Consider the following 26,460-nt stretch of genomic DNA (forward strand, 5'->3'; position numbering starts at 1 on the left):
TAAGTGGCTCTCAGCGTCAGTTATGTATACATAGTCCCAACCCAGAGTGTCAAAAGTGACACCAATAGTCCCGAACCAGAGTGTCAAAAACGGACACCAAGTGTCCTGACCGAGAGTCTCAAAAAGTGACACCAAGAGTCCTGACCAAGAGCGTCTAAATATGACACTAGAGGAGACATTATGCATCAATAACAAGCGATTGGAAGTAAGAATGGCCAAAGGGTCCAGGGAGTGATAATGTGTAGACCTGAACCATGTTAGAGGGAAGTAAAAAATCAATTATGTCAAAATAACTTGGTGTGTTGTCACTTTTCACCCCTGGTTCTCACAATCATCAGTATAACTTCCTGCCCTGCATAGGGGCCCCATTGTAAGAGACTTCCATCAATCCAGCCAGCGCTGCAGGGGTTAACTGCTCTAATTTTATATTATCATCAAACTGCGCTGCCTTTGCTGTTACTATATCTGTCCACATAGGAAGCTATCAATTGTAAAAAACCAGCACCAACCCTACACACACATAGACACACACACGCATACACATATCAAGCACTCTATTCTCACTGGGACCACCCAGGTACAAGCGGTAATTACTTCAACATCTTTGGGTTACAGCAACACTCTCAACCCCAAGCAATAGATCATCTTCATAGCTAGGCTTATGAAAGACTGAGCTTCATATGGTAACCTCCAGCAAATAAAACATCCTGCACTTTACGGCATGTCCTGATTTATGATTGGCTGGTCCCTCCACTAGCTGTACCAACCTATTAATATATTTGGACTGATTTTAGCTGCCTTTTTACCCACCCTCCTCTCTCACATTCCAAGAAATGATTGTCATATCTAAACATCGCTGCAATTATGTCTCCCATTTGGCTGTGCTGCTAATGTCTGTATAAAGCAATAATGTGTCTGACATGCAGAGTGTATGCCGACATCTGTTCATGAGCCGCGCAGCGTCCCCTCCAATATTCACTTCCTATTGTGATCATAATTTCAATTGATTCTTTATGAGTCATTTCAAAGCTAATTGCTTGTTGAGTGGCGCGGTGAAGGGAGGACCTTTGGGAGAAGGTACCCAGACTGACAGAGGGATCAGAGATGAGTCGCGTACACAGTGAGACCAAGGGGGGGGGGCGAAGACAGAACAAAGTGATCAACAATCTACTGAAATTTGTGGATAAAAGACCACAATCACACGGTTCTCATCCATGATTATATTCCAAAGTGCCAATTATGTTGAGTCAGAAAACTACAGTGAGAGGTTGACAATCTGCAATAAAGCAAATAATTTCCAGTTGGAGGAACAGAAAAAACGTTAATATGAGGGGTGGAAGATGGGGTGAGGAGGATCTCAGTTAAAGGAAGTAGCTAATAAGGTTTAATGGTGCGTGTCAGGAAGCCACAGTATGCAAGGGAAACACAGCTGGCTTCATTTTGTCAACTATTTGATATACATATATATCCCCCTCACAATTTTCAGCTGCTCTCAGACCACTGGGGACAGTTTAGGAACTCCAATCAGGGACATTTTCTCTTAACTCTTCAACTGCAAAGGAAAAGGCATTCATGTATTCAGTAAGAGGACACAGGTCGAGTCGCACCCAGTGCTGCTTTGGAAGATTTTTTTACTCAAAAACTGTATAACCCTTGGAAGCTTTGAGGCGTGTGAAATATGAAAATATTAAGACATTAAGTAACAACACAAATAAGACAACTGTAGGAATCCAAGTGGTGCTGCAACTAACGCCTCTTGTCATTGGCATTATTTTCTTGTATTAATCAATTAGTTGTTTGGTCTGTATAACATAGGAAAATTGTGAAAAATGCGGATCAGCGTTGTCCAGTCCACAATGACGTCTTGTTTTGTCCACGTCTTAAAGCTTTTAAGTTTACTGTCAAAGTCGCAAAGAAAGTACAAAATGTTCACATAAAGAAAGCTGGAATCACAAATTTTGTTTACTTTGTTCTTATATAAGAATGACTCAAACCGATTAATCAATTATTGTAAAGGTTGGCGATTAATTTAATAGTTATTAACTAATCACTTAACCCTCCTGTTGTAGCCGGGTCAAATTTGACCCGTTTACAAAAACTCGTCACATCATATCAGAACTATGACAAAAGAACGTTGAAAAAAATGACAAATGTTGAAAAAACAATCAAAACGCATGAAAAACATCAACAAAAACTTTGTTTTTTTAAACGCAGAAAAAGTGACCCCAAAAAATTAAAAAGGGACTAAAAAAACTGCAAAAACGTTAGTTAATATTGACCTTTTTTTTTTTTAACTGACTAAAATATAAACATAAAAAATTTGAATAAAATTGACAAAAAGATTTAGAAAAGTGTAGAAAAAGAATTACAACATTTTGAAATTTCCACCCAGAAAACACAAAGTTGCAGGTTGACGGGAAGACAACACAAGGGTTAATCTGACTTATGTTGATGCATATATTGGTCCTGAGCATGTATGTGTATATCAGGCCTGTGTGTAATGTGTGTAAAAACCATGCCAACATAGTAAAAATTTGATTTTCCCCATGCTGGGTAAATAATTGTATGTTTTCTTTGCTCTCTAAATATTGAAACTAAAGTCCAAACTCAGGTCCAAGTGAAATTAAACCGCTGTTCAATCCCGTCTACATCACTGTCTGACTCTTAACATTACTCAGTGTTCATATCACAGAGTAATGGATGGATTACTCCGGATACAGGGCTGCCCATTGTTGGGAGTTTCCACATTGTGGTTATTTGCCGTCACGACCCATGACACACACACGCTAACACTAGTTAGCTCCCCTTGTTTGTGTGACCCTAAAATGAAAACAACCGTGTCTGAGAGCTACTGATGACACAGCAGACGTTGAAATAACATGAAGAACAAGTAACATTTAGTAAGATCCAATGCTAATGTTAGCCAGCTAGGCTAACTACCTCCATTTTCTGAGAAGGTTACGCATTATTACAGAACCCACGCAACTTCTAGGCAAGACCCGCCCTTCAATAGCATTCACACACTACTGTTGGCCAGGCGTCCATGCTTATGCAAGATGACGTAACCTGATTCATTCAGGTCCTATCCTCTGACCTATCGGCTATCCTAACCCTAAACACTAAAGGACAATGCCAAAACCCGACCAATCTAACTGCTTTGTGGGGCGGGACTTGCTTAGAAGTTACGTGGGATCCATAATAACGCATATCCTACAAACGTGACAGCATGATGGCTGATGATGTAATTAACGTTCATTGGCCATACACAGATATTATGTCCTCCAGTATTTGGCGCACCACGGCAATTGATAATGCGTTTCCTAGCAACTTAGACTTTTAGATGTCAGTTACCCAGTGGATTAAAGCATAGACGCTATTTTCATAAATATACCCAAAAGCTGTTTTATCTTTTTTTTTTTATGAAATTGTAAAAGCTAGAGTTTTATTATTTAAACCATATAATTCAATTTTTTATACATTTACTTTGACTTTAAGAAAAAGAACAAACATGTTGGTTTGTATTCATCAGAGAAATGGACATGATACTCACCCCTAAAATACTAGCCTGGAAATCCAGATCTAAATCCGAGATATTAAGGGTCTGGCATTGAGTAATGAAAGTCGGCCATCTCGAGGGTCAGCACCAAGCGTGCATTTGAAAATCTCCCAGCACGTAATTAGATAACACTACAACCAATCACAACAACACATGAGGTGACATATCCAGAGCCCCATATGCTTAGCTACCAGCGGAGCTAACTAGTAGATTAAACTGTTGTCATCTGTTTAGCTCGCCTCTGGCCCCGCCTATATCAGATACAGCGATGTGATTGGTGCAGCTCGGCTACAAGGGCATAGTTAATGAGCAGCATTACTCGATGCCAGAGTAACTCACTGAGCATTTCAAATTGTGCTCTCACAAGCACTTCGGATTCTTTGGTAACCAATATACACACAGATAATAGAAATGAAACATTTGCACAAATTTGCATTATTTAACTTCTTTTATTTTCAGTCAAACAATATTAGCATGACACTGCAAAACAACTGAACACCACCAAAAAGACAGCAAGTTCTGTGAAACATAACAGTCAATTTGAGTCCCTGTTTAACAAAATTAGAACGCCTTTACACACAGAATCTTTTTAAAGACTGAAAGGAAGTCTGCACATGTATTTACACATAAAACATAATTACTTTGCTTCCAAACTTCTGAACCTTTGTGTTTTTAGCAGTTGAGTGTTCAACTTCCTCACAAGGGTCAAATAATTGTCAGTGTCACCGGCAGATTTAGAGGCTGAAGCACCGGAGGATAAACCACTAGAGGGGACAAAGCTATATTCTCTGGCTGGTAGGATTTACACTATACTGCAGCGAGGATAAGCCCATCATTAAATCATTATGATTGCAACCCTTGACTCCTGGGGTTTCTCTTTTTTTCCCTTTTCTTTTTTGTACCCACCACAGCGTGTGAAAAGAGTGTCCTGAACTTTTAAAAAAAACAATTAGATGTTGTCTAACAAGCCACTTCCATTTGACGGGCCTAATTTAAACTATTACTGTATGTTCTTGTGGTTTCCTGATCCTATTATAAATATTTGAAGGGAAGTATTTATCATTGAGATACTGTGTATCAGCACAGATGGATTTCCTGTGCAAGCAAAGGTCAGTGATTTAGACGTATAAACATGTGCGTGGACCTGAAAATCTGAGCTGCAACAGCAAACAGGGGGTGTGGCAAAGTTACCGTGGCAATGAGTCATGTTAGAAATGCTCGGCCTGAACCTTAACACAGGTACACTCTGTCACCTGGTGTTGATAGAGATTTGTGAAAAATGCACATCATATTGCCATTGAGATGCTCTCCTCTTTCTCTCTCTCTCTTTGTTGCAAGCTCTCCATGTATGCCTTTGCTTTGAGGCGACCTACCTAAACAAGCGCTGTGGTGCCACGGCTCACCACTGGTTACGCCAAGTGTTTATCGCACTGCGCAATGTGCAGGTGACAGTAATTATCAGCAGATGACAGTGGCACTCCCCAATGTGGACCAGATGGCGATACAAGGCATCATGCGTGTAATGCTGCGGGAAGGAAGTCGGGGGGGAGTGAGGGTAGAAAAGACCAGGATAAAGACAAAGGAGAAAGTAATGACCCATTAGGGGACAAAGCATGCTCCCCTGTGTCGCATGGTAAAACCACGTAGAAGGAAGCCTCATTTTTAAAATGCGAGAAGTCAAAAGAAGCTACAGGTGTAGTTTGGAGCAGCACAATTCACATCACACTGGCTTTTGGGCACATGTGCCCTGCATGCCACGTTAGCTCTCAAAACCCGTGCACACGGTGTGTATACGCCATCATGGGGATAAACGCTTGCATATACAAATCGCATATGTAAAGCACAGCAGCGCCAGTCACGGCCACTCAGGCAGACGTGTGATAAAAAACACACAACGTGGCAATCACTGTTTGAAGTCCATGAGGGGGTGTAAGTCAGTGTAAGGGACATGGAGTTGGTATCACACTAAAGTCACAGTTAACAGGATGTGGATTTTTCTTGGCTTTCTGTGTGGAGTGTGTGTGTCTGCTAAGAGCTCTCAGAGCTTCCTCTACAGCCAGGTTGTCTCCAAATTTCCTAAAAATATGAAGCTGTGTTTGGTCTGTGGACGGGGTGTCTCAATGACTTTCCACCTAATCGAGTCAAGCCACATGTAGGGAAGATAAAGGAATTATTTTGGACAACTTTAGTCACTTTTAAAGCCAAAACGTGTGCTTTTGTTTGCTTTTATACATGACTCCAATAATCAGGATAAGGGATAGAATGTCACAACACAACATGTTGAATTCTACGTTTAATAATAATAATAATATGAAACCTCTTGTAGTCCTCAGGTCAAATTGACCTGTTTTCCTATGTCAATGTTCTTTATAACTACCAAAAACAACATTATTTATTCCACAAAACGCTCTTTGGCAAGTGCAAATCTCTAATTTCATTCATTGTGGGGTGTCTTGATCCATTTTACAGCATTTAAAAAGTGGTTTTGAGAAAGTATTGAGTAAAAGTTGACATGTTCCAGTCTGTGATTATCCATCATCGTTCTGTAAATTCCTTTAGTTTTGGTATTTTAGTTAATAATTCCTAGTTTCTGCTTTTCTACCTCAAACATTAGGTATAATTTCCTATAAATGAGATTCATTGACCATAAATACCGAATTTATTTTTTTTAGTAAAACTAAAACAAAAAGGGACTAACATTGAAAAAAAGCGTCAAAAGTGTTGAAAAAAGAGAGATAAAAAGTTAAACACATTGATAAAAACGTCCATAAAAGTGTGGATTTTCAATTTGGACGGGAAGACAACACAAGGGTTAATCCCGCAGGGGGAAATTACACTTTACACTCGGTTGTTATTACACATATTACACACAGGCCTGAATTACACACACATGCTCAGTACCTATACATGCACTAAATGGAGAGATGTCAGAGGGGGGGGGCTGCCCAGGGAAAGGCACCCCGAGCAGTTGGGGGTTTGGTGCCTTGCTCAAGTGCCCAGGAGGAGAACTGGAACCTCTCCAGCTAGCAGTCCACCACCATGCTTTGGCACTTTAGTTTAGCAGGCACACACTTGATGAGCCTCACAAGCCACTTATTGTCAAAAAGGTATGGCCTACATGTCCTCACACCTTCCTTTCCTGTCCCAGCTGGTCAGCCCCCACAGCAGGAGGCACTCATGATCAAGATATCATCTACTGTCATATCAGAGGATGGATGCAAAAAGGACAAGCGCTCCACTCGATTCCACACGAAACCGAGAAGTAAACACAATCAGCGAAATAAAAAGACACCAAACTGTTAAAATAATAATACTGCGTACAAATTCCGACTGTTAAGTGTCTGACACCAAAACGGCATGTCTGCGTACCGCTGTGCATGGAACTGTACACCGAATAAAAATGTGATACTGTGACTGTTCTTTCCATGGGATTAGGTGTCTCGTTAAATGCCACTCGAAAAGCCCCATTAGTTCATTTCCCTCTTGGTTAATTAACATCTGCCCCTGACCTTTCCAACAGATAGGGGCAACTTTATCTTGAAAGTCAACGTTACGAAACTATGTATCAAAGCAGATTGATTACTGATCACTGGACTGAAGGAGAGAGGCTTTGGCTAACTGCTCCGACTCAGCCAGGTGGGGGGGGGGGGGGGGGGGGGGGCGGTGGAATATGAGAGAAGCAACAAGGAAAGATTTAGGTTGATAAATAAAACGCAGTCTTGGCAGCCCGTTTGTACTTCAGTGAGAGAAATGGAAACAGGGCTGACAAAATATTTGAAACAACTTTTCTATTTTGTTTTATTTTTCAACATTTCACCATCATTTTAGTCAAATGTTACTAAAGACTTTAGTCAAAGCGCCCATATTCTGCTCATTTTCAGCTTCAGAATTGTATTTTGAGGTTGTACCAGAATAGGTTTACATGGATTAATTTTCAAAAAACACCACATTTTTGTTGTACTGCACATTGCTGCAGATCCTTATACAATTTAAATAAAAATAAAAAATCACTCACAGAAATGCATGATTAGGTGAGATTCTATTGTAGACTGTGTGTAATGATGATGCAAAAGTAAAAAAGTGAACAAGTGAAAAAGTGAACAGTGCAAGGATTGAACACTGACGCACACAATGTCGCACTGTTGCCTGCTCTGTAGGAAACTACTAGAATTGTTGGGTCCTTGTAAATTCTGGAGTGTGGTCTAGACCTACTCTATCTGTAAAGTGTCTTGAGATAACGCTTGTTATGAATTGATACTATAAGTAAAATTGAGTTGAATTGAAATTGAACAGCGCAGGAGCTCATGATAAAATATTCACTATGACTATTAAATATAAACACAATAACCTATGAACTGACTGACTGAATGAGACTAACAACACCGTGTAACAGGGAATAAGTTATAAGATGTCAAATGTAGATGTTATAACCATAGTCCAGGTTATATACAGTATGAGTAAGAAAGTTGTACAGCAGACAAGTGATATGATGGGGTGGGGGGGGGGGGGGGGGGGGGGGGGGGGGGCTGAGAGAGACAGGCTCATGCTGAAAAGTCAATTCCCCCCCTCATCAGTATCACGTATGAATCCTTTTTGCAGCGCAGGCCACAGTCTGTAAGGGCTTTGCCATTTAGCAACATGGGCACATCATGGGGAAACACTGGTTGCACCCTAGGGTGCTCTTGGTCCTGTAAAATGGACTTGTACTCCTCTGCCATTATACAGCCATTATGATGCAGAAGAGCACTCATCAGACCAAATGAACACCAGTAGATCATTAGATTACAGATCCACTTCTATGCAGAAGCGTTAGCGATGGAGACGTTGAGGGCTTTCTGTCTGCTGAGGCTCTTCACAGTGCAGTTCTCCAGTTCTCCGGCCAATACGTAACATCTTGGCCTTGCTGGAGCTCTGGTAGTTGCTTAAAGGGGCACTCCCCTGATTACATGCATGATGCTCAATCAGTTACTCTTAGTAAGAGTTGCACAGTAGGGCTGCTTGATTATGGAAAAAAACACGTTGGTCAGTATTGAAATCAAACTTATTCAACACGATAACTCATTGTCTTTTGGAAAGATGTTGCATTCATTGATCTTGAAAAGAGTGGCACAGTTAAACAAATCATTGGTGAAAACACTTTGAACTGTGAAATTTCCCTTAAAGGTGCCCTGCACAAAACCGTTTTTACCTGCTTTTTTGAAATATGTTAGGTCCATATGTGTCTGTGTTACGTGGTGAATGTGAAACCAATGCGAATGCTACCTCCTCTGTCAGCTCTAGCCACTGAAAAGAAATAAGAGGAGAAATCAGCCAATTACAAAAGCTGGTCAGTCTGATGTCATGTTGTCTGAGCTCATTATTATTCATGAGCTCGCCCTGTTGCGCAGGGTGAAGGATGCTGATAGACAGGCTCTCATTGGCTTGTTGTTAGCCAATCAGAGTCAAGCAGCTAAGCTTGTTGAATATTAATAAGAACTGGCACAAATCAAGTCTTCCTGAAGGCTTCATAAAACACGCTAGAATGGCTTGGGACAAGGTAACCAAGACATTTTTTTCCCCCCAAAATGTTTCAGAATCCACGGTCCAGAGTCCACTTCAGACATTACCACAAAGTAATGCAATACGTGTGGCAGGGCACCTTTAATACTTTTCTCGTTGAACTTTTGAATTCCCCTTCAGTTTGTTTTAACGTAACTATGCCAGTAGGGAAATATCGGGAAATATCGTCGCTGTCAGAAATTCCTGATATCTCGGACACTGAATTACAACTAGGACGCTGATGTTCTTCCCTCTGCTCTCAAAGTGATATAACATGAATGCGCGTCCTAAGAGGTGTGGGTTATGGGGCGTTCTTATTTTTGTTTTGGGCTGACCTACACTGGGCATTAAAAGTCACTTATCTCGGCCTTTCTTGCGGTGATTTTGTCTGTTTTTGCTTTTAATTTTTCTTTGAAAAAATCTATGGAAGTGAAATACTACACTGGATGGAGTACCCCTTTAACGTTGTTTGAAAAACAAGTAAGGAAGGAATTTTGCTCTATTGACATATTGATGATGTGTCTTTATTATGTGTTGTTTCCATCATTTTGTTCAGCACTTATACACTTCCTCTGGGAGCATCCCAACTCTTTACTCCCCCTCCACACACACAAACACACACTGACATTAGAATAAACAGTGATGTATGAAGCACGCCATGTCTCCATTATCCGTACAAGTCTCTTTTAAAGCACTCTGATCCCTATTCATTACGTCAAAGTGTGTAAGAGACGTTTCTATTACCCCACCAGATGTCCAAATCAACCATGTTGTTTCAGCGCTTACTGTGCCCGGCCTCCTCCGTCCCACCGTTTATTTATGTAGGGGAGCTCTGGCGGCCGCGGGGGAGTCCTGGCTAATTGTGAGCAGCTGTAATATCACAGGGCCATCATTAAGAGGGCAACGGCTTTGCACACAGATTCATAATCCAGCCCGAAATGGAATAGCAGCAATGTCCGCCGACCGCTACTGAATTACCAGATTGTTAGTGTGGCCTAATTTCTACACTTTGTTTATGAAAGACTAAACCGCTCCCCATGATTAGCACCCACAACTGTGTGATATTCTTCCAGAGAGGTGGACGCGGGCCGGGGGGGAGGGAGCAGGCTAGAGGTACAAGGAGCTGTGGCTGTGTGTAGAGTGATTGGTTGTGATGTAGTCTCCAACAGGTGGTTGAAATCGGAATACAAATCCCAGTCAGTGTTAAGAAGCTAATTTAGTCATTTATTTTCCAACATCAAGAAATCATGCCCTTAAGATGAACCAAAGCAGTTATTTATGTGATTCTCCAGTCATTTCATTTGATCAGTAAACCCAAACTCAATTGTAAAGTTAGATGTTATTCAGAGCTAGTGATGTATTCTAGAGGGACATGAAGAGCCTAGAATAACCTGGACACCCACACCTTGGTTCACTCTGTGGAATTCCATCTGTTTATAAGAACAAACCTGAAAATAGAATGATGAAATATAGACAAATAATGTCACAATAACCTTCAATTCATTAACTAATGGTGTTTACACGAGCATTGGCACAGTACTTTGGGTGCCCTATTTTGTCATATCTCCTTGTTGACATTTGAATTTGTCAGTGCATGTCGAGACTCCAAAATGTTTTCATAATCTGGTTTTATTATAAGCAACACTGGCCAATGTTGAAAAATGAAGTCAAAAAGACAACAACGCGGCCACCGCGGCCATCCGCTCGGCAGACCGGACCGAAGTGGACCACACACAGTGTTCAGTAAAGCTTTGCATACAGGAGATATTAGAATACAAGCAAACTGCAAACAAGGCCCCTCCAACAGCTACTCAGCGGGCTTTCTCTGCGTGTTTCCATTTTCATAAACATTGCAATAGCGTGATAGCAAATGCTTCTTTTGAATATGGGCGTTTTGGAATTGCATGTAGACAAAAACAAGCTGAACATCGGGATTTTCACATCCTGTTTTTCAAAGTGTGTTTTTTTGTTAATGCAGTTTGTGTTTGTGTGTGTGTGAGAAAAAAAGGCAAAAAAAAAGGCAGAGACATAAAAGGTTTCAAGTTTGTATCTAAAATGTTTGGAGAGACCTATTTACGAATATTTTCAATCTGATAAATGCTGTAAAAGAATATCAATATAATTGGTTTTGAATTCATTGCTGTTTCCTTGTCATTATTCTGGCTCCCACACATGACGCCTGAGTCAGGTTTGTATTGGGGAATCACCTCACTTTCCCAGAAACACTTAGTTTATGCTGAAGGTTTATGCAGCCAGACAAACAGGGTTATTTCAAGAGGGCCCTTCTCCATTTTCATGAGCGAGCATATGCAGATTATCATCTCTATCGGCGTCCTGATCCCAAATCAGCCCATCATTACCGGAGCTTAGCTAAGAAGATACGGCATCAATATTAGATGACAATGATGGGAAGAGGTGTAGGGCCACTCATAAGCTCACAGGCCCCCACCCTCCTGTCTTCTCAGAGCATATTGTTCCCAGCAGGGCCAAGAGATCCCCGCAACATGAGAAGGTACGAGTCAAGACAGATGACCTGTACAATCTATACATTTATGGAAGCAACTATAGCACTTTCTTAAAATTAGGGAACAATTGCCGTCTTGGTCAAATAAAAAGTGGCATGTGTGGACTCAATATTTAACCAGAATATTTTATGAGTGTTTTTCTTGCCTTAAGTTAACATGTGAGACACATAACCTGTTTTTCCAAATCCTATGCTATCCACCATGATCTTTATGAAGTACAAAAATGCCAAACTTCCCAAATTTGGTAGCCATTTTTCTCCCAGTGAACAAGGCAGCAATTACAAAAGGTTTCGTCCAAAACATATTGGGCGAAGAACATTACTAGTGGCCCGTATCAAACACATTTTATTGGAAATATGGTTTGGGATTCTTTCCAAATTTTTCTTTCTTGACAATATAGCCTGATAGCTTTCTCCACGTTTTTCAGAAAATAAATGGAAGCTGTTTGCATGCTGAGCACAAGCCACCATGGCTGATAAAAACTTCATTGACAGAAAATGTAACTTAAGAGTCTCCAGCCAAGCCAGAAGCACTGTAAGGCTATGAATAGACACAGCAGTGATTTGACCTAAATGCTGACACAAGCATGGTAACATCCCCACAATAATACTGGTAACATGCAGATATTGAGCAGGTAATGGTTAGCATATTATGCTATATAGTCCCGACAGTACCCAACGGCCCGGGCAGGGTTGGGTCCGGGCTTATATATAGAAGTTATGGTTGGGTTTGGGTCGGGCTTGGTCACATCAGCGTGACAAGGCATTTGTTGTATATTGGTGATGCGGATAATATAACCATTGTATGGTATTTGGGTCAAATTGACAATTTGATTTTCATATTTTTACAATATGAAAAGGTTGTAAGAACATTCTTTTTTTTTACCTGAAAATCAATGGCCGTATCTTATTGTCTGTGCTAAACATGTATTCCTGACTCAATTCAGAAAAGTATTCTGGGTATGACCCCTCATGCTTTTTCCAAGATAAGAATGATCACACAGTGGATTTTTAACATAAATTATAACCTCATGACAAAAAACACATTCCTCTTTCATTTTTAATTGTGTTCTATTAGAGACTGATTGCATCTGAGCATATACAGTATGTTATCTCAATATTTTCAAATTGAGATAAAGACAATATTTGTTAATAAATTATGAAGTAATGTTTTGTTTCAGAATTGTTTTCAAAACCTCAAATAAGTTAGGGGTCAATTTGACCCGAGGGATACGAGAAGGTCCCAAAAATGAAGACAATACAAGTGTTAAGAGAGCTCAGTGCGCATATATGTGTGTGTGTGTGTGTGTGTGTTTTTGACAAGTGGGCAGAAGAGAGATAGTGAAAGAGGAAGCAGACGTGTTGTAGATGCGACCGGAGCAGAGTTGTTGAAATAAACGTCCGACTGAAAGCCACATTCCTGCATTTGCTCACCAGAAACAGGATTTTGACCCTGACGTTATTCATTTTACAACATGCGCCCTAACGAGTCTCCCCTGGTTTTCTGACCACGGTCGGAAATGAAGCTTACAGGAAACGTCAACACACTGAACATTTTTAATGAAACAGTTTATTAACGTGCGCTTGTTGCTCCATGTGCACTGATGCGCTCATCTGTTGAAATTTCCGAATGCCTTCCTTCAATTGCTTAATAAAAATGGGACTTTGTTTTATGGGATTGTCGGGCTAGCCTGTTAGCATGCTACCTTTTGCCTGTTAGCACTATCACAAAGAACAGGTAAAACTAATGAGAGTGTGATTAGTTTTGCACCACTGTAAGCGGTATTGGACAAATAAAATATTTGACCTGATGATAAGATTGGTCAATGCTTCCTGGGTGTATACTTTTACTGTTAACTTGTGTGGCTGTATGTCTATTAGGGAGACATGGAGGTCAGACAATAACCGGCGTTTTGTTTCATCCTTACATCAACAGTTACAGTATACACCTTACTGCAGACTATTCAGTTGGAGTGAATCCAGGGATGATCTTCAGTATGACTTTGGAATGGAATTTGTCCCTCTTCTCTCTCTTGTTTCATCTGCATTGCTATGCTTCTGTCTGTGTATTTCGAATGCAACTACAAAGTGCTCCTGCTTCTCCTGAGGCAGATCAAGGTCAGGTCAGGAGTTGCAGGGACAGTGGGACAGTATACTGTGTGTGTGTGTGGTTGTGTGCGTGTGTGTGTGTGTGTGTGTGTGTGTGGGACTGGGGGAGGTAGACGGTGAGAGGGACGCCTCAGGACCCTGACAGCTCCGGTTGCCTGAGCCATGACCGCCGGGTTGGAGGAGGCTAGCCGCAGATCGATCGTTGCGGAGCTGGATCCCTGCGATAGAGGGGCGATTGGATGCAGCGCGCTGGGACTGAATGACATAAGCCCAGACGTCTAAGTGTCCCATTAGCAAGACAGCCGCCCATGTCCTGGTGCTCTCCCCCCTCCACACACACACCACCCCCTTTTGCCGATGCTGGCATCATAGGGAAACGGCTCAGGTGTTCCCCTCAATTGCTCGAGGACGACTGCAACATAGAGGGCAGCAGCTGACACTGGGACATCTACAACTCTCTGCATGTGGCACTTCTGATCCTCCATATGTTACCAAAGCAATTATATTTTTATGGCCTTCATAAATCAGTCAAGGAAGCGGCAACCCAGAGTGCATTTGCGTATGTGTGTGTATTTACATACATGTGTATCTTCACATTTGCTGCGTTTGCTTACAGCTAAACAGAGCAGGGGGACACCCAGGCCACGTACGCTGCTTTCTCCCATTTAAACTCACAAGACGGCTCGCTGTGGTCAGATTGTTGCGGACCATTCCTAAACACATAAGAAATAATGACAAAACAAGGAGGCCACACACAGAGAGGCTGCTGTGACACACTGCCTGCTGGGCCCAAACACAGACATAGAGCCAAGCTTAACTAGGCTCTGGTGAAGGAACAGCCCGCATGTTTTATTACTCTTCCACCCTCTGCAAATGAGCATATTTACATGCCCTCAAAACGTGCTTCAGGGCTGGGATATCCTGCCCACAGTGTCCATCAAACTCTTTGGCATCCCCTGATTATAACACAGCCACCAATACTGCATCAAGCAGGGGATTTGGAACTAGTAATATAAGCTGTCATAAACATAAAAAGCTGTCTATCTTTATGAAAATAGATCTTTAGCTGAAAAGACCATCAAAATAAGTTGGAATTCTACTGAGCTTATCAATTACCGTCAAAGTCTGTTGCATTGTTTATCTGTCTGTCATCTTCATTGCTTTTTAATTGAATCTGATTAAAAATGTCAACAGATGCAACACACAATTGAGCCCCAATTTATAATCCATGGGGATTTTGTCACATTTCATCTTCATTATATGCCCAGACACCCACAGATAAAATAGTGCTTCCATGTTGGAATAATATTACCCAGCCGCTGCTAAGAAGGTGCCGATCTACCTCCCAGATGCCATCCTGATGGCCATGATGACAGGTTTTTTCCAGGCTCAGAATGGGCCTTTGGAGGGATGCATGTAAAGTGGGGGGCCTGGGGGGCCTCCCCCTGGAAATTTAGTGCATCAAAAACTGAATTTCCTGCATTCTGATACATTTAAAATCACTAATGGTGCAAATGTTTAAATTTATGCAGAGGGAGTAAAAAATTCTGGTGCCAGGTAACAATTCACAATATAAAATCTACAGCCCAGTCTCATGACAGTTTGTGAAATGGTGACGTTATTTAACCTATTCATTCGTATACAGGGACACGATTTTCTCGTTTTTTTTGTGGTGGTGGTGAGCACAGCTTTTGAACTAATGTATTTCAACGGGGAGCATCTGTCTTGATAACAGCCCGTTAGTGAGTAGTATTGAAAAGCCAAAGGTTGGTTGGGGTGGTGGACAGGTCAACCAGCACAGGACCTTCACCCCGGAGACCGGGGATCATTTCCTGCATGTGGCCTTTCCGCGTTCTTCTTCTCCTAACCACAACCGTCCCGTTGTTGTAGCGTGTTCCATGTATGGCAGTCCGTCTTGTTGTTGTTGCCGGCGTGTGGCGTTTCATTTTCCCGTTGTTGCGTCCCCCAGAGACAGCAGATCGTGTCCCGGTGGATGTTGTTGTCCCCCAGAGCAGGCTCACTCTGATGGCAGTTCATAAAATGGTCAGGTTCCCATTTCATGAGGACCATCATGAAAGAAACGAGAAAATCGTGTCCTGAAAAGCTGAAATGCCCATTTCACAAACTGCCGTGAAACCTGGTTGCAATATAATGGAATACAATGCAGTAAGGGAAGGGGGCTGTTGCACCCGACTACAGTTAATCACATAGTCTGGTTCATCTGATTAGTAAAAACAGGGCTTAACTTTTTTCTCCCAAGAAGCATATTTTGCTTCTAAATTAAAAAATTAAGGAGCTAGAACTACACAAGGTAACTGCTACTTCTAATTTCTTCAATATTACAATAGTGTTATTAAATTATGTCATGAGGTGTAATGTTTTCTATTTCCACTGTCAGTGATGTTGAATACAGTAGTGTATTGGACCGCCCCTACGGTTTGGCAGACATGTGCACCACAGATTTACTGCAAATTTGAGCATCTTAGTGTGAAATACAGTTTAACTGGCGCTGTTACATTAACGGGACTCAGCATGGAGACGGAGCGGGCCACCGCAGCCTCTGCAGGGAATGGCAATGCTGATAAAATGCTCCAAACTGGCTCGCATCAGGCGTTAAAACCAACTGTTCCAAAACATGGAACTAAACTGCCATTTAACGCGACTACGAGACGTTTTCACAGTTCATGAAACTGTCTCAATTTATTACTTATAGACGCCAACGCAGGCCACTGCGGATAGATAGCAGAGGCTTATCGTTGTGCCGTGAGTCCCCCAGGGTCAGCATGGTGACCGGGAGAGTCCAGTTTAGCTTGACTCTGCATACAGAGACCCCATTAGAGCTAGCTTTGCAGCGGAGCGTTCAGATCCGGTCAAATCCCCGCCAGCCGCATGCGTATATAGCCTGCAGAAGTGGCTGTGGATGAGAGGAAGGCCACTGCTGAAAATTCAACGTTTCATCCTTTGGCGCTGGCTAAAACCTCTATGGGGGGGACTCCAAACATTCTCCATGCAGGAAAAAAACTGGATTAGAAGGACACACCGTCAAGCTCTCCAATCAAGTGGAAGCAATTTAGTCACAACATACTGCATACAGTATACAGTATGCAGCCAAGTTTTCAGTAGTTTTCAGATTTATTTCATTATGAAGTGTAACGCATAACTACTTGGGCGCTGGGCCTAGAGGATGTTGCTTTAAAATCCATTCTTTTGATAAAACACATGTAGATAAAATACAAATGTGTGGTTCTATTATAGCTTTGATTTTAAGCAGCACCCAAAGGGCCCTTTCCCTTTCTGTATAGTTATCAAAACCAAATGACATGAACTCTATCTACAGTGGGATATTCACGGCCCCTGGGCTGATATAACGACTGTATTGCCCACGCTGTTACAATCAGCAAGAGGGAAATAACAGAAAATCTGGATGCATTTCATCAACTTTCTTGGCAAGCAGAATGGCCTGGCACAGGGGTTAATGCTAATAATGTTACATAAGGTAAGACACAAAGTTCTGTTTTGAAAATTAGTAAATCCATGTTAATATGACAATAGAACTCAGCTGTCAGATCATCACAGTACATATCCGGGTATTTTGGGTTTAGCTTTTGGATTTGGCCCGACATGTTGGACCAGCGGAGACCTCTGCCCTGGGGGTCCCATGGCAGTTGGCTGCTTCAGTAGGTAATCCAGGCTGGCTGATCTGAATCTTGATTATGGTTATCGTTATCTATTTGCTGCATGTGTCCTTCGCCTTTAACTTCATGGTAAGTACAGTAAGTGATGAGATTAAAAAAGAAAAAAAAGTCTCATCACTAATCTGCCACCTGAGAATGTCAGTGGAAATGGATGCGCACTTGCAGCCACAGACGTGTTTGACTACTTTTGTAAAAAGAGATGTGAGTTTCACAAATGATGGAGTGGAGAACAAATCAGTACAGGAAATGCTCTCTTGCTAAGCCCTGCGTGTGGCCAAGAGAGACGGCCATAAACAAAGCTCTTCTTTGTGACTCCTCCTCTCTCTCTAGTGCTCTCTCTCTAGTGCTCTCTCTCCCTCCCCCCTTTCCTCTCTCTCTCTCTCTCTCTCTCTCTCTCTCTCTCCCTCTCTCTCTCTCTCTCTTTGATCGTTAGAAGTCACCTGCATTTCTAAAAAAAGTCTTACTAACTTAACATCAAAATCACAAAAAAACTTTAAAAGTCCAGTGTCACCACACAGTTAAATTGAAGTGGGACCACATGCCTGGACAGAAATGTTGGACATTTGAGGGAACAGAGTGAAAATAAATACTGTCTGCATCGGAATTATGTCAATATTAACTATGTTACGGAGCATGAACTTCATACCGAGATCTTGGAAGCAGATGTTCAGGAAGTTACTTTTTAGTCTTTTGGAGGTCCACAAATAAATGAATACAGCCAGACTGTGAATATTGTCTGAAAAGAGACATTAATTAACGGGCAATCAAAAGCTAGTTATGTGTCCAACTGTCTGGTAACAAAAACGCAATCTCAAAAAATGACAGAGAAGATGAAATTTGACTCTGTTTTCCGCTGAATTCAGTTGAACATCATTAAAAAAAAAACACATCCAATAGAAAACTAAAAACATGTTCATATTTGGAGTTTATACAAATAAGTGATTTCACCTGAAGACAAAAACAGCAAATACATCAAATTCCACATGGAAAAGACAGACACACATTATTTTTGGAAGGCGACTGGCATTTCTAAAAAATACAAACTAAGGGAATCTAAGGAATCCTGAGTTTATGTTGGTGTTTCTCCAAATCAAAGACAGGAGGAAAACAGAGACCTAGCATTGCCTTGAACCGCTGCCCACCGTGCTGGCTGAATGCATTCTTCCTCTCACTTACTGTAATTGCAATGCAATGATGTCAGCATGACAGGTGAGAATGAACGCGAGACAGGGTTGAATAAGCTGCCGCAACAGTATCAAGAGCACAAAAACGTATCTGAGACACTCTATGGAGTGTCAATTTAATCATGCTTAAACCAGGTATCACCTTCCTCCATGATTCCACCATTGACAAAGAATCCTGCATACTGCGTTGCACTGAGCGAAGCTCCAGCCTCGTGCTTAATAAGGGATCTGTGAATGACACGCTCAGTGATACACACACACACATCTACAGTTGCACACACACAGACACAGACACACACAGACGTAGACAGATGCACACAGACACACAAACACACACACACACAACATAACATGACATAGTAACATAGAGGATGTGGCATGGTTCTACGTCCCCCTCACTCAGCAAAAAAAAAAAAAACTGTTTATGAAGACATGATATAAGAAAGAATCCAGATTTGACCAAAATAATAACAAATGAGGGATTACACATTCATATGATATCAATACAGAGGAACTGCTATGGCTCATGGAAGTTATTTCGCATGCGCTTTGTGCTCCAACCGCTCTACCTGTAAAGTCAGACTGAGTCAGACCACTGACACCCCCTCCCAGCCATCACTGGCCCCAAAGCCCCCATGGACAGTCAGCGGGCGAACAAGAAATAATTCATACGGCTTCCCACACGGGAGTGGGTGTCCTGTATCAGCCTGCGCGCTCCGCTGCCTGTCTGTTATCACCTACAATTGAGGTAATCCACAGGACTATCATACTGCAGCTTATTGCACAGGAGAATAAAGCTGCCGTCTGCACCAGCAGCTCCACCACCAGAGCCCCCACCTCCTCCGTCACAGCCGAGTCATACCTACAGTACCTCTGGAAAGTTAACACCTACCAGATCAACAAACTCTCAGCACACATTTGCACATACAGTACATGTGTGTAGTTAACTAGTAGTTCACAATTTAGCTGTGTAGCCGAACAAAGTGCTACATTTGTATCACATCTGAGTCACATGCCCTACAATGACATTGTATCACCCTGGATGTACAAAGGTATAATAATAAAAAAGTAAATTTAAAGTATTTCTCATCAGGCTAGCTTCTTTCAGTGTTACTTTATATCAGTATGATCCTTAAATGTCTAACTAGCATTTGAACATTGCTGCCATTACTGTGGTTTAATCTATCACAACAAATCATATGCTATAAAATGGTTGTGTGTTTTTTGTCTTAAATGTTAATGTGAAAAGTAGTCTCTAGTTGTTAATTAGATGTGGTGGAGTAAAAACTACAATATGTGAAATCTGAGGTTGATATACTGTATAAGGTCATTTAAAAATGAATTGTCTTAGATGTATATATAATGACATTATTACAAAACGGTGAGTTTGTGAATTTGTTTTGACCCTGGAGAGAGAATACAATTGACACTCTCACTTTGCAATATTACAGCATTTGGAGGGGGTTTAATAATTAAACATACTAAGTTGCAAACTCACACAAATACCCATGCTCCCACAGCCTCTCATGTTGCCACGGAGCCAGAGAGTGCATTGTACAGGGAATAGTCAACATTCCCATGATGAGCCTGCAGGCCTTGTGGTCCGAGGAGGTGTCGAGATGAGGTGGGGGCCAAAATTGATTGTAAATGCTGAATTATTCAACTTAGCCCTCCGCCACTTGAGTGAGTTTCTTCGGTTACGTTGAGAAGAGCTTTCATAGCAAAACAGGAGAAGATTATCTTCCACAGGCCCCCGTGGAGGCCCTGAACGCCTCTCATTAATGAGAAAGAGCATCTACAGCCCGGTCACACAGACACACACAGACATATTAACACAAATACACACACACACATTCTGACACACACACACAAACACACACATTCTGACACACAGACACGCATGCCAAAAGTGTTTCTGACATTGATATCTCATAGCTGTACACACAAGCTGGCCAAGTTCCAAATCATACATGCTAACTGCACAGGACTTGAAGAAACGAATGAGCGTCAAACTGCTAAAGTATCCCAATGTTTTTTTTAAAGATTTTTTGTTGGGGGTATTTCCACTTTTAATTGATAGGACAGCTTATACATGAAAGGTGAGAGAGAGAGAGAGAGAGAGAGAGAGAGAGAAGACATGCAGGAAACCATCACCGGGCGGACTTTAACCCTGGACCGTCTGCGTGAGAACAAACCTCTGTATGCGCCCGCTCTACCAGCTGAGCTAACCCGGCCACACAGTAAGGCAATTTTTTTTTTCAGCATTACAAGGCCCTCAACACTAATCCCTTGGAATGCATAAAAAAAACATCAAAGTGTGTTGATATGCTCCATTCATTCAAGTTTAACTGAGAAACCCTTCGCTAACTTAGACAGCAGAAACATGTTCAAAGAACAAAAAAAGAAAGAAAGGGGAGCTAATCCTCGGCCCTAAGCTGTTTAAATATCCTCGTCCTTGTAGTGTCTGTCTTTACATATTTACAAGATTCCCACAGCGCTCTCTGCGTCTTTAGGGATAAAAAGCCATAAAAAGAGATATCGTGAAACCGACCTGTCAGTTCAAGGGCAACATTTGTTCTTCTTATTTAAATATGGTTCCAATCTGCCATCAATCACAGCACGGCCTTCATTACAAATAAAATGAGCAGGAGCTCAATAAAAGTACTTAAATGTAAATGCTTCTGCTGTAACAATGTCGTGGACCTGTGGAGCTTGACTCCAATTACAGAAAAACCCCAATGACCTCATGGCCCATGATAAATCTATGTGATCACATTAAACACGGGCACAGAGCGAGTGAGGCATTCACTGTAATGTGCTCAGCATGGACAAAATGAGAGAGGGCTCGGGATGCCAGAGATATGACTGCAGAACTGCAGGAAACTCTACCTCGGCATTGCAGGCCCTTTGGCCCGGGCTATCATTAAATGACTTGTTGAAATTTTAATTCTCTGATCACAGTAAGTGCTACGGGAAGACAACTAGCTCTGCGGAGCAGATCTTGGCGGTGTCATCTCTTCGTTAAGAGAGATAGGCCTATGAAGGTCCTTTCGGTATAAGGACGTCCGTTCCCTTTTCAGTGCTGGTGTCTTATGAAGGGTGAGGTTACACCTTTGCATGAGATGATAGGTGTGTGCATGTTAGCGTGTGTGTGTGTGTGTGTGTGTGTGTGTTTGTGACAGCTCGTTTGACTACCCGGACATCCTCACTGTCCCGCACATCCCTTAGCAGCATTAAATCAAACAGGTGACAGGTGAAAGAAGGGAGCACACACAGTCCTCCAACCTGAGCCATGAATCAAACCCTCAGACCTACATGTCTTTGATTATGAATATTCTGATAGAATTCTCAAACTAACACCAGACCTAAGTCTTTATCCCTTTTTTTAACCCTTTACTTGCCTAAAGACCAGTGTGGCTTGTAAACAAGGTGCTCTATCTGCTTTTATTCAAAAGGATGAATGCATGAAGCAATGTGGGAAGAGAAATAATATATCAATAAACTAGTCAGTTGTTGTCGAATTCAAGGTCTATTTTAGATTAGACTAGATTAGATTAGATAAGACTTTATTTATCCCCCAGCGGGGAAATTCCCTTGTTACAGTAGCATTTTCTACAATAAAAGCATAAACAAACAAACAAACAAGTAAACACACAAGAAAAACAGGCAAACAGTAGACAATGAGCAGAAGGTAGACTGAAGTAGAGTGGCGTTAATTAAAGGTATTGTAAAGTAAAGTGCGTTTGCCATAGTACAAGAAAACAATATCGCAGAGTAAGTAAGTGACGTTCAAATTAAATTGAATATGTAGTTAAGGTAATATTGCAAAAGTAGGTAACCATAATATAAGTTATATTCACCTGTGACCATAAATAATATTGAAAAAGTAAGTAATTGCAATGAAAAAATATAAATACAGATAATAAGGATGTACAGAGAGCGTGTGGAGTAAATGAAAAAACTTTAGAGAGAAACTACAACATTATCATTAATAAATTAACTGTCTCTGCTGATCACTTTCACAGTGTGCAGCATCTTCAGGCCCAGCAGGCGAGAGTTAGTGACTAGCTGTGGATCCACAACATGTGGATTCTATCTAGAGCTGGGCAGCGATTACATTTTTTAATCGCGATTAATTGCATAATTTCCCAGATTAATCGCGATTAATCGCATAATTTCCCCGATTAATCGCGATTAATCGCAAACTGAAATAATAAATTCAAAAGTAGTGTATATAGTAAAGTAGCAGTTAAATAAAATGTTGCACATCTCAATTTACACAATGTATTTAACATGTCCAGAGTTGAATTCCATCTGGTTGGAACATCTTCATCAGCGATTCCTTCTTACGTACACGTTGTTCTGTTGTTGCTCTAACTCTGCAGCACTTGCTGGACCGGGTTTAGAGCCCCACAACTTTATACACTTAGCAAGGACAATGTCCAACGCGCTGTTAAGCAGAGACACCGAGGGACACTGTCCAACGCGCTGTAACAGAACTGTGACGGAACGCTGGAGACCGTGCGCAAAGCAGGGGACATGATCAGAAGGCAGAAGGCTCGCAGCAGCGATCAGATTCCGCATCTATTTGTACTATCTGTCCTAACTGCGGTGACTTTATTTGACACATTCCACTGCTGTGCAACTTCAATAAAGTGTCCTACGCATGTCTCAGCATAATGTCTCTTCTCTGTTTTCATTCATCGGGGTGGCAGTAGCTCAGTCCGTAGGGAGTTGGGTTGGGAATCGGAGGGTCACTGGTTCAAGTCCCCATATGGACCTAAAAGTACGGAGTGTGGATTGGTGGGTGGAGAGATGCCACTTCACCTCTTGAGCACTGCCAGGTGCTCTTGAACAAGGGACCGTACCCCCCCAACCGCCCAGGGCGCTGGTTCAGCTGGCAGCCCGCTCACTCTGACATCTCTCCATTAGTGCATGTATAGGACCTGAGCACGTGTGTGTGTGTAGTTCAGGCCTGTCTGTGATTACTAACAATGTGTGTACGCAGAGTGTAAAATGGAATTTCCCCATAGGGGACTAATAAACAAATACAAATTAAATTAAATTAAAAATTCCACTCAGAGCACTTGAATGCAGCGCCCACTTTTCATCAGTAGAACGCACTGTAACTCCGAGATAATTATGGTTACCCAGTGAGTCCAGAAGGCCCCAGTGAGTCCAGTACTCCATAGGGTGCATGTTGTAGCGTGGTCGCTTTTGCAGTCCTCTCCTTTTCAAACAACTCGTGTATTCCTATTGTGATGGTGCGTGTTGAGGGAATCTCATACCTGCCGTCGTTGTTGCGATTCTCCGACCAATGTCCTCCACAACCCTAGGGCCTGCAGTCTGTAGCTATCCACGTCGCTATGGCATTTATTAGCGTCTCTTGCCTTTGTTTACCTCTACTTACCCCCACGCTACATCTAACGTAGTCTGCAGTAGCCTCGCGCCGCTGTGTGTTTTGATGAATGATTTGCTTGTATCAACTGTCAAGGTGATATTTCAGACTGGAAGTACTCTGGTGATAAGAAAATTCAGCTTTGAAGTATTTACAAAGCCTGCGAGCAACAAACTTTTAGAATAATAAAGAAATAATAAAAACTGCGTTAACGCGCGATAAAGAAATTGTTGGCGTTAATTAATTAAGTACTTAACGCGATAACGCGTTAACTTGCCCAGCCCTATTTCTAACATTGTACAGGGTCTGCTGGACGTGTAAGTAAATGTATTCCAACACGTAGTCAGTTCGGAGTTCTTTAATTCGTCAAATAGATGCCGTAATAGTAATACTTAACAATGACATCAACAAATGAAGTTCCAAAGTGCTAACAGAGCTACTAAGGAATTACAAACATAAAAATATCCTTAGTTCCGACGTGTTTCCTCATGACACTGTGATGACACAACACAGTCTCAGTTTGTGAAATGGTCACGTTATTTAATCTCTAGATTTGTCTACAGGTCACGTTGTTTTTTTTCTTATTTTAATGTGTTGATTAGGAATTTTGAAGCAAGTATTTCAAAGGGAAGCCTGTTTCGTGATCACAGAACGATCACGGTAGAATTCAACAGCTAGTTAACATAGATATTCAAGAACATGCACGCACACACACACACACACACACACACACACACACACACACACATATCTGCTTAGAAGATTTGATGACAATCAATCAACAATAACTTGCAAAATACTATAAAAGTTAGAGGCAACCATATTTTAGTAGCAATAAGTAGGCTAGTGCCGTGTCCTAACACATTTGTTATCAATTTTGATCCACCAGCATACTTTGAACAAGAAATCAAACAGCTCTTCTTATTTACACTGTGATTTGCAATACTTGGGATTACTAGCCCAGGTCATGCAGATACACAGCCCCTTCAACATCCACTCTGACCTCATCAGTAATTACAGGTCATGCATTATGGAAATTGGTTTTGTGTGTGTTTGACAGGGTCAATTTTCTGTCAATATTTTTGATTTTCTTTCATCATTCAAGGCTTGCTGTATTTCTCTGTACGCATAGCATGACGGGAAGAACTCACTACAATAAACGGGAAGGTAAACCCCTCGTTGTCCCCATATTCTGCTGACGACAAATGATGCTTAGTGACGGCTGCCAAATCAAACATAAACAAATGAAGACCTCTGAACCCCGTGGCAACCAGATGAAACGGAGGTCTCTAGTTTTGGATGCATCGCTTGTAGGGAGAGTTTTTTTCTTGGCCTAATTGATACTAGATTTATCCTGTTTCAACCCTAGGGGAAGCCAAAGGTGATATTTTCATAAGAGGATCATGTAAATAAAGACTACAAAAGGAGAGGACCCCTACCAGCAGAGCATCATGGGAAGGGGCTACAGGCAGGGCCCACACAAGACGCTGAACAATGACACCAAAAGGTTCAACATGGACATCATCCTTCTGTTAGATTTCCCTTCGAGTGCAGTTTGATTATAGAGAAAGTATGCTTTCGAAATGTGCACCGCTGGTTCCTTGAAATAACATGTTGTGAATTTTGGGGGAAATTAAAAGAGTGAAATTATGTGGAGCGTAGATTTTTTCATCATGCATTATGAAAAAATGAACACAGGTCTTTTACCCAGGAGAGGGTTTGTGTCTTTAGTGGAACTATATTATGTTCTGTGTTATCTGTGTAACCAGAAGTGAAGTGATGTGATGAATATACTGATTTCAACCCAAACCACGAACCTATGCTATAACTGTGGTAGGTTGGCCAGAGGGGCTAGGATGGTGGTAGGTAGGCAAACTCAGACATTGTATGTTTCCAGAGGTGATTATTAATTTCCATTGGTCTGCAGTACATAGATAATTAAATAATCAAAACTTAAAAACAATTACACATTCAACTAGGAGCAGCGCTAACAACAGGCATGTGTTCCTGGCAGCACAGCCTCACCTCCCTGTTTCCTCAGGAGCAAAAATCCCACCATGTATGCAGGGTTGTCAATTCCCACCCCACTGCTTCAGTCCATCCCATCCTAAAGCAGGTTGATCTACTCCATAACATTGATACCTAGCCATCTCTTAACCTATGGAACTTGGTTACCAGTTCCCTCCTATCCTACTTACTATAAAACAGGTCAGGGTTATTCATGCATTTTTTATATAATAACCAAAAACAACCAACAATAAACATTCCTACACACAAGAAAACCCTCTACTTGGTCTGGCCCTGTGATGTCATCCATGACCACCCTAGTCCTATAAAACAGGAAATGCTTAGGCCAGCCCCTCCCCCAACAATTGTCCTGGATGGTGGAACTGAACAAAGGAAAAAACAATTGTAAGTATCAACACAGGGAAAACTTTTAAACCATGTTTAAACTT

At 41.6% G+C, this 26,460-nt stretch overlaps 1 long non-coding RNA gene across 1 annotated transcript; it reads left to right on the plus strand.

The window, feature by feature from the left end:
* Window positions 1-12,891: 12,891 nt before the first annotated feature.
* LOC117946476 lies at window positions 12,892-26,229 on the plus strand. The gene is made up of 3 exons (XR_004657038.1): window positions 12,892-13,005; window positions 13,371-13,373; window positions 26,218-26,229. It is a non-coding gene; the product is annotated as an uncharacterized LOC117946476 (long non-coding RNA).
* The last annotated feature ends 231 nt before the right edge of the window (window positions 26,230-26,460 follow it).

The sequence above is a fragment of the Etheostoma cragini genome, chromosome 6, assembly GCF_013103735.1.
Source record: "Etheostoma cragini isolate CJK2018 chromosome 6, CSU_Ecrag_1.0, whole genome shotgun sequence".
NCBI classification, from domain to species: domain Eukaryota; kingdom Metazoa; phylum Chordata; class Actinopteri; order Perciformes; family Percidae; genus Etheostoma; species Etheostoma cragini.